At 30.6% G+C, this 10,019-nt stretch overlaps 1 pseudogene; it reads left to right on the top strand.

Moving 5' to 3' along the window:
- Positions 1-2,857: 2,857 nt before the first annotated feature.
- LOC120213201 lies at positions 2,858-7,122 on the top strand (annotated as a pseudogene).
- The last annotated feature ends 2,897 nt before the right edge of the window (positions 7,123-10,019 follow it).

Here is a 10,019-nt window from a genome sequence, read left to right on the forward strand (position 1 = left end):
ACTAAAATATTACTCTAGTTATGTCTTTAAGGATAAAATAAAATATTTATAACAATTGATTGATTAAATATTTTATTTATAACTTTTTAAAGGTTAAATTAGACGGGTGGTCCCTCATGTTTCCGCTCCATCTAATTTTGGTCACCAATCCAAGAAAATAATGATTTTGGTCTTTTATGTTATCGGTCCATTTGGTTTTAGTCCATCGGTCGTTTACTCCCGTTAACTCATTAACGAGAGTCTAAATTGATAATTATTATTTTTAAATATCCACGTGTTTTCTTCTTCTTCTTCACTGCCTAATACAATAAGATTTGTTCCAAGGGCAGTCTAGTCTACTTCTTAGTCACAATTAATTAGAGATAATTCTGTTATTTCAGGATGTGAAATCTCTCGAAAAAGTTCCTGATCCAAGTATTGAATCTATGATCCTGCAGTTTGTTCCAGAAATTCAGTCGGGTAGCTTTGCGGATATCGAACCCAGAAGATAAATGGAAGATGAACACAATAGAATAGACGATCTAATCTTCACATGTGGGATCCCTTTTCAAGTTCCCAAAGCCTAGTGCTTTTTATGGGGTAATTTTTAACTTTTGGCTTGTGTTGCTACTGCCCTGCCTTAATCTTATGACTTTGAATGATTCGTTACTAACTTAGGTTTTGTTTTCCATGCAGGGTGTTTGATGGTCATGTAGGCCCTGAAGCGGCCGCTTACATAAGGAAACACGCCCTTCCATTCATGGCTTTGCTTCTTGTTCATTCGCTCGAGATCTTTTTAATACTTGATTTTCTGGGATTTTAGGTTCTAATGGTGGCCAATGTTGGCGATTGCTGAGCAGTTCTCTGTCTGAAAGGGGAGGCAATTCTAAGGGCTACCCACACCTATCATGTTGTATTATTAGGAGAGGAAGAAGGAAAAAAACATGTAGATTTATTTATTTATTAATTAATTGTCAATTTAGACTTTTTTTTAATGGGTTAATGAGAGTCAAAGGTCGAGAGACTAAAACCAAACGGATATATAATATAAGAGATCAAAACCGTTCTTTTTCTGAATCATTAATCAAAATCGAACAAACTGAAAACATAAAGTATCACCCGTAGTTTACCTTTTTTAATTTATTTACTCATTAGCAATTTTTTACTCCTAATATATTTGCCTTAACCTAGTCGCTTGCCCTTCTTTTCTTCTTTGCTTAGCAGGCGGTTACACTAATTTTAGTGTTAGATCACTGATAGCCTATATTCCTTATTTGTTTATATTTTATATCACATATTATCTTTCTTGAATTTTTTTAATTTTCAATATCTCTACCTTTATGACACGTCTTTTGTCATTATAACAAATTTTTATCTGTCCTTTGACACATTTTATTTTATTTTTTGTTCATTTGATCGTTTTTTCTTTCATTTAAATTTTCAATATTGGATTTAACATCATCATAACTGATCAAGATGTCACTTATTTACTATTCTACTGATCGTCGTGCTTGGATACATGATTTACGTTCATAAATAGTTTTCTCACAACGTTTGATTGTGATGTTGTTGTCAATGGTATTTCAATAGTTTAATTATCTATTGTGATTGTTACCGATGCAATAAGATTTGTTTGTTCTTTTGTTCAAGTTTTAGATGGGTTTTTAACTTTTCTTGTATAATATTTCTATGATCTCGAGTGATTGATTTATCTTATGTTATTCGTCATAAAAAACTATTAACTATCTTAATATTATTATTAATAAGAGTCTTTTTATATATTATAATAAAAAAATAATATTTGTTGTATTATTTTCACTCTTTAATACACGACGATGGTCCATTGATTTTTTTATAACTATCAATATTTGATATATTAATCGACTAATTCAGATTGAATATTATAAAGACAAAATCGATAATTGCAATCGGATCGATCGTCGGTGTCAATAGTCCATTAATAAGGAGGGAATGAAGAAAACTTGAACCTAATTTTCTATAATGATAAGTATAAGGACAACTGAAATTTTTTAAAGAGATGATTTTTATATTAATAAGATCTCACTATTTCATACTTTTTTATCTCTCTTTTAAATAAAATATATAATTAAAAGAAATTATGAACCAAAATAGAAAAAACATATTTTACTCGTAATTGTTAATTTTCGTTCGAACTCAAATTAATCTATTTTATTTTTAACTCAAAATCAAATAATTTAACATAATACACGTGCCTAAATATGTTAAACCAACAAAAGTACAAAACTCATCTGTTTTATTTTGATTACTTAATATTTCTATTTGTAGTTACGCATTGTGTATAATATTTATTAATTATTAATTGATTTAAAAGGGTGTGAGATATTAGATTTTTCAATATTATTATAAATTTAAATATTAACATTAATGAAATTGATTTAAGTGGTAAGCAGTTTGATATCGTTTAAGTATGTTTGAAGTTTGAATCATTGTATATAAAAAAATTTATGTCACATGATTCACCTACTAAAGTCAATTGTACCACATAAGCCTATATGCATTAATCATAATATTTTTTAAAAAAAAAAAGATTAATCATAGTAAAACCTTAAGAATCGGGACACAATAAAAAAATAATTTAAATATTAATATTATAAATAAAATAAATTTTGTTAAAAAATTACTTCCGTAATTAATATTTACTGTTTTTTTCTGAATTAATTAAAGAATAAGTGATTATAAAAATATATAATATTTTTAAAGCCAAAAACCCTATCGGAACTGGATATGGTCATTGCCATGGAATCTACCTTCCGCCCCAACTCTATCGTCTTCATCCCTTTAAAATGACAAATAAATCAATAAATTATAGAACACCTAGCCTCTGACTGAGAGAATCTGTCCCACCACCACCATCCCACCACTTACTCCTTTTTTATTGATGTTTGTCTCTTTGTTCATTCATCCTTTTCTTCTACCTCGCTTCTCTGAAACTTCAACAAGTTTGTTGATTCAAAACCATGGAGTTCAGTAACTAAATCTCACTTTGTTGTTGTTGATTTGCCTTGAAAACGAAAACCCAAAGCAATGTTTCCATCTTCTTCTTTGTCGTCGTCTCCAATTGTTTACTCTTTGACCCTTTTCGTTTCACTATTCTTTCTCCTCTTCTGCACCCCTCAAATCCTTCATCCTCTCAGAAACCGCCACCGGGAACCGCTAATATCAGCCCGAGATGAACTCGACGATCTCAATCTCTTCCGTAAAGCCACCACTCGCTGCGGTTCTTCAAAGATTTCCCATCTACGTACTGTTAACCCCAAGCCCAAAATCGCTTTCCTTTTCCTCACGAACTCGGATCTCATCTTTGCTCCTTTGTGGCAAATTTTCTTTGAATCATCGGTAAACGATGGTCTCTTCAATGTCTACATCCACGTCGATCCGTCTGCTAAAATTTCAATCCCGGAATGGTTGATAAAAGCCAATTTCATCCCGGCCAAACCCACCGCACGCGCCTCCCCGACGCTCATCTCCGCCGCCCGGAGACTCATGGCCAACGCCATCATCGACGACCCGTTCAATTTGTACTTCGCGCTGGTATCCCAGCACTGTATCCCTCTCCATTCTTTTAAATTCATTTACACTTCCCTTTTCGGAAATCCATCGTCGGCATCCAAAGCGTTTTTGACCCAACGTTCTCATAAAAGCTACATCGAGATCTTATCCGACGCGCCGTATTGCATAACCGGTACATCGCTCGAGGCGACGGCTCGATGCTGCCGGAAATACGGTACGATAAATTCCGGGTCGGGTCCCAGTTTTCGTGCTGGCGAAACGGCATGCTTTGCTTGTGTTGAAAGAAAGGAAAATGTGGAGGAAATTTAAGCCCCGTTGTTTAGATTTAGATTCGTGTTACCCTGAAGAACATTATTTCCCTACATTGTTATCGATGGAGGACCCCAAAGGGAGCAGCCATTACACATTAACTAGAGTTAATTGGACTGACAGTGTCGATGGTCATCCGCATACATACGATTCGGCGGAGATCTCGACGGAGCTTGTACATACGTTGAGGAAATCAAATTCGAGTTCGAATTACTCTTATTTCTTCGCTCGGAAATTCTCGCCGGATTGCTTGAAGCCGTTGATGGAAATCGCCAATGATATTTTCACGGATTGAACTGAATTTGGTATGCTCCTTGATCACATTGCAAATATATTTTGATTGGACTGAGTTAACTCGTTTGAGTGGTTAAATTTATAGACTGAGTTTAGTAATCTGTTTTGGTTGGTGAATTTAACAAGTCCCCATGAATTCAGGGTATAACTAAGTAAAATAAACAATTTTTTAATGGCATCATCATGATAATGCCTTTTGATTTAGTTAGGTATTCAGACATAGACTACTTACCTATATTTAAATTTGATTTGGTATCGATATTAGTTGGTTGAGTGGAATGTGATGTTAGATCTCTTAAATGAAATCAGGAGTTCAAATATTAATAGTGCTGGAGGGATGTTTCTATGATAGACCTTTGTAGTATCAATATGAATTAATTGATCAATAGACTGCTTATCTATATTTAAATTTGATTTGATATTGATATTAGTTGGTTTAGTGGAATGTGTTGTTAGATCTCTTAAAAGAAATCAGGAGTTCGAATCATAGTTGTAAAAAGATCGCCTAAGGCGTGCTTGAGGCGTAAAAGCGCAGAGGCTCACTGAACGGGGCTTTTTCAACACTGAAGCGAGGCACGTAGCCCTAGACGCACCTAAGCTCAGCGAGGCGCAGCAAGGCTCTGAGGCGCGATGTGGGCTTAAAACCTTGTGTTCCTTCATCGAAATCCCCACCGAGGTTTGCAAATCGGGCCTCGACTCGAAGAACTCGATGATTTTCTCTTGTGTTTCCCTATTTTTCCCTCTCATGTAGCTCTTCAGGGAGGCTTTGTCGACCTCGAGTTTATTGGTCGACTTGGCGTACATTAGCATGTTGAGTTGGGGTGAAGGTTGGAGCGGTGGAAGTGGGTCAGGTGAAGGGACAACCACTAGATACGGCAGTTCACGGCAGCGATGGATGGGTGTTGTTCGTCCTCCGCTGTCTTATTTGGGTTCATTTTCTACAAAGAACAAAAAGGTCGGTGAGGGGGATTTTGAACGGTGGTTTGTCTTCGTACGAATAAGAAGGTGAAGAAAAGGAGGAAGTGACTAGTGAGTAATTTTAAACACAAACGCTATGGTAACATGTCGTATTTTGATTGGCGAAAAGAAAAATATTTAGTTGTCGCGGGTACTTGTGGGGAATGGATAAAGTCATGACGTGGAACATTTTGTGACCGGTTGATGTGAATATTTGTTTATATTAATTTAATCGTAATTAAAAATTTACGTCTAACAACATTTCTATATTTTACCTTTTCTAAATAATGATTAATATAAAATTAAATGTCTAAATCATATTTAAAATTAAATTTTGATGTTTAAATTTTTTTATTAAAAATAAGTGTATAATGTTTATTCCATTACACTTTTAGATTTCTATTGTTAATAAAAACGTGAGTGACATGTGTCACGTCACGTTTGATGTTTGATGATGATTATAGTGACTTTATTTGATGTTTTGTTTATGCATGTTGGATGCTTTTGTTAAACTTAGTATTTTGATTATGCTTGTTGATAGTTTTTATGACGTTAGGTTGGTATTTGAGTTTGAGAATGAACTCTATTGAAGCCTAATATTGGTATCTATGATATTTGAGTTTGATTGCATTAATATATACATGTATTACAATTATTTGGATATCATGCGCCTCGCCTTTGTGAATCCCGTGTATTTCATGCGCTTTGCGCCTCAAGGCTCTAGGAAACTTTGCGCCTTGAGCCTTTGATAACTTTGGTTCGAATATTAATAGTGTAAGAGGGTTGTTTCTATTATAGACCTTTGTAGTATAAGTATGGATTAATTGATCAGTATATTAGATGCGGGTGATTATACTAAAAATTGAAATATAATTGTCTAATTTATTTGATCTATTAAAGAAAATACCAATCACATTGTGTTTAGATTTTAGATTTCACATTATTTCTGTTTAATTTTTGGTTTAATTTGGATATAGTCTCTCTATTGTGTTCAAATTTCTTTAATTTAGTATAATTCGACACCCTACTGTTGTTAGTTCTCATAGTACTTATGAAAATCCTGCCAATCATGTTTAACCAATTATAAATGGGTAAAGTGCACCATTAGAGATCACTAAACTATATTCAAATGATATTTTGGTTACAGACTTTTAAAAGTTATAAAATGATCATTAGTTTATAGAACTGTTATAAAACAAGTATTAGATTTTATCAGATTATAACAAAATGTTTGTTAAATATATTGATTTTTTGTATTTATTATAACCTTGTATTGATTATTTTATAATAGTTTTACAAATTTAATGATTATTTTGTAGTTTTTAAAAGTTCAATAGAATGGACAATCTGTGCACACAGTATGAAAGGTACAAACTTGTCTTTAACCCTAAATACAAAGTTCAATATATTTTGTGGCTGATAAGGACTGTGACCATTCTAATTTAAAGCCTGGATCCAAGCTGTTTTTTGTATTATATTGTATTTTGGGACTGTGGTTTGTATATTTCATGATGCCAACCCTTATATTAGTTTAAATCAAAGTAAGTCTAAATCAACAGCTAATCTGATTTGTTTGTTGTTTGTGTTCCACAAATCTGATAAAAATGGGGGAAACTATGATGGAAAATAATAAAAATAAGGTATTGATGTCATGTGATTGATTTCAGCAGGTCAGAGGTTGAAGATGATGGGAGGACTTGGACTTTGAGAAACAATGGTGCTGGTCTTGTCTTCTGTAGTGTATAAATTTGGGTCTTTTTTAATTATTGAAAAAAAGAGATATGGGAAGGTGGGCGAAGAGTGGAGTTAGTGGAGAGAAGCAAAGGATTAGGGTTAAGCATGTATTATAAATTAATTAGTAATAATAATAGGGGATTAATCCTTTGGTTTTCTTCTTGATTTTGAGGTGGGTGTAGTTATTAAGTTCTCCCATTTGCCCTTCTCCTTCCAACCTAACCAATTCCTTCTTCAATTGTAATTACATGTGTTATCCATGTTTGAGAGTTCACAATGAAATTTCTCTTTCATTTTTCATCAATTTTTCCTTTCTAACTGTGTATCAAAAACTAAACATTGCGTACTTATTCATTTCACCGTAAGCTGTGGCGCTGATTGTATTAGTTCCTTCCATCCTCCTTTTAATTTTTTTAAACTGTTTGATAATATTAAGGGGTTGACATACTCTCGAGTTTTTGATATCGTTTAAATAGGTCACAAGTTTGAGTCTTTATGTATGTAGAAAATTTATGTGGAAAGAATAACCAATCAAAATCAGGTGTATGAAATTGATCAGTCCATATTAATCAACGCAAAGTCTTGAGGAATCGGGAGGGCAACAAAAAAATTATAAAATTTTAAATGTTTTATCATATAGAAAAATTAAATTAAATTAAAATATAAAATTTAAATCTATAATTTAACATACGTAAGAATTGAGAAAAAATTTTAACCTCCATAGATTTAAAAGCAACAAGTTATATTTTAAATTTTAAGCAATTTTCTTTGTCAAAAAAATTAAGCAATTTTAATAATTCCTTTAAATATAAACTATAAAAATTTTAAGATATTTTAGTCAATTTAAGATAATATAACTTTAATTCATGGGTACAAATCCATATACGTTGCTATAAAATTTTAAAAATTTTATTTGTATATTTTGTAATTATATTGAAAATTTTAAAATATATATCTATAAATATATGATTGTTACGAAACAAAATGAATGAAGTGATAAGAAAAAGAGATATGAAAATAAAGAAATTATTATGTGAAAATACACTTTAATTTATTATTTAAGTTACTATGCTGTTAGTTGATAAGGGAAAGATGACATGGAATCTTTTTTAAATAATACAATAATAAATTTAACACCCAACTCTGATATATTATTATATTAATTTAATCTTAATTTTTTAAAATAATTTCAATATTTATAAATTATTTCATTTTGATCTTAATTTTAGAAATTTTCAAATAAAAAATCTGAAAATTTCAAAAAATAAATTGAGCTTAATTTTTTTTATTTTATGAACATAAATTCATGAAACTTTTCACTTTCATTTAATAAAAACTATTATTAAAATATACAATAAATTTTTTTATAAGAAATATATGTAAGGAAAAGCAGAACCCAGAAACCATTTATTTTATTTATCATTTTCTATCTTCTTCCTATTTTCTTGTTCTTCACCGTTTAAACAAACACCATATTTCAATGGTTGGTTATCACGGCGTCACCGTACATCGTCACTATTCTCTTCATCATATCAGTGGCCAAACACCATCATTCCAACACCAAGCAAACTGCTCTTCACCCAAATTCAAAACTATCGTCGACAACATCATGATCATCAAATCCTCGAGTCATTTACTTCTACCCAAAGTTCCTTCCGCTGTTGAAATCCTTAAATCGCATTAAACCCAACTTCTTTTTCTTATCCATTCTCTGATAGTTTGTGAAAACTTGTTTCGGGTAACTTCATGGTTAGATTCATCAGTCGGTTCGGTGTATCTTAAACATTTAATAGTTTAATGAATGTTATATTCTCAAATTGCGAGGATAGTTAAGTTGCGAGAGTGTCAGAATTTAAAGGTTACGTGTTCAATCCATGTTCATTGCATAATTTTTTTATTTATTTTTTGATTTTGAGCATTGTTTTGGCGCAAATGAATTAAATTACATATTTCCCATTTCAATCCAAAAACAATTTTCTCTCTCTTTTAAAAAGTAAACAATAAACGAGATCACTTTTATTCATGAATTTTTGGATCGGGCTCACAATAAATTAAAGTTATTTTACAATTTGACAAGTTCAATTTCTTTTAGGGAATTCATATAATTAAATTTAATTCAAAATCTAGTTTAGATTCGATATGACATGGTTTTAATTTTTTAAATTTTCTCTAAATAAAAATTAATTGAATAAATATATATAATTTTAAACTAATAACAGAAAAATAATATTTAATTTAATATCATAATTTAAATACTTTATATGTCAATATATATATATATATATGTTAATTTTGAAATCACGACCCGTTTCTTTTCAAAAAAAATTTGGATAATTAGTTACATTACGAAAAATTTATTCAATAACTTTCCAATATAAACTCAGATGATAATGGATTTGATCAATGATCGATTTTAATGATTTAAATAATTAAATCCGATTAAGTTTAAATGTAATTTTTATATTTTGTGACCAAAATATAAAAATCTAATAATCCATGATGTGTTACTGTTTCTCCGATATTTAATAAATGGGTAAACTATCCTAAAACATCTTATTATTGAATTCTAGTTTAAGTTTTAATTAAGATATTTGATCATTAAATCATAAATGGAGCGATGATGTAAATGCTACGTCATTATGTTGATATAACTTTTAATATTATTTAAACCATATAGGATCCACCTATTTTAAATTATTGATTTTTTATGTAATATGAAAAGTAATTTATCCTCTTCTTTGATACTTAACTCATCTAACAATCGCCTTAACATGAACAAATAATTTATAATGCCACCAGCCCTCATGAAAAAATAATTACTATGCCACCAGTCCTCGTAACATACACCGAACTCCACGAAAAAATCTTTGATTTTCTGATCAAATAGTGATGTTTTATTTAAAAGTTATGGAATAATATTTGATTGTAGAATTTAACTATTAAAATTTATAAAATGATTATTTTATCATTAATATATTTTAAACTCATCTTTTTATGTTAAAAATTTAACGACAACCTGAGCTGGACGTATCCTACTGATTGTGATATGATAAAATATTATCTCAAAATTTCAAACGACTATCATATCTCAATCAACATGTTAATATCCAACCCAGATTGTCATCAATATTTTAACAAAAAATGACGAATTTAAAACATATGAATAATCGGTTACCATTTTGTAATTTTTAACG

This window comes from Hibiscus syriacus, unplaced genomic scaffold (genome assembly GCF_006381635.1).
Source record: "Hibiscus syriacus cultivar Baekdansim isolate YM2019G1 unplaced genomic scaffold, ASM638163v2 tig00110020_pilon, whole genome shotgun sequence".
In the NCBI taxonomy this organism is placed as follows: Eukaryota; Viridiplantae; Streptophyta; class Magnoliopsida; order Malvales; family Malvaceae; genus Hibiscus; species Hibiscus syriacus.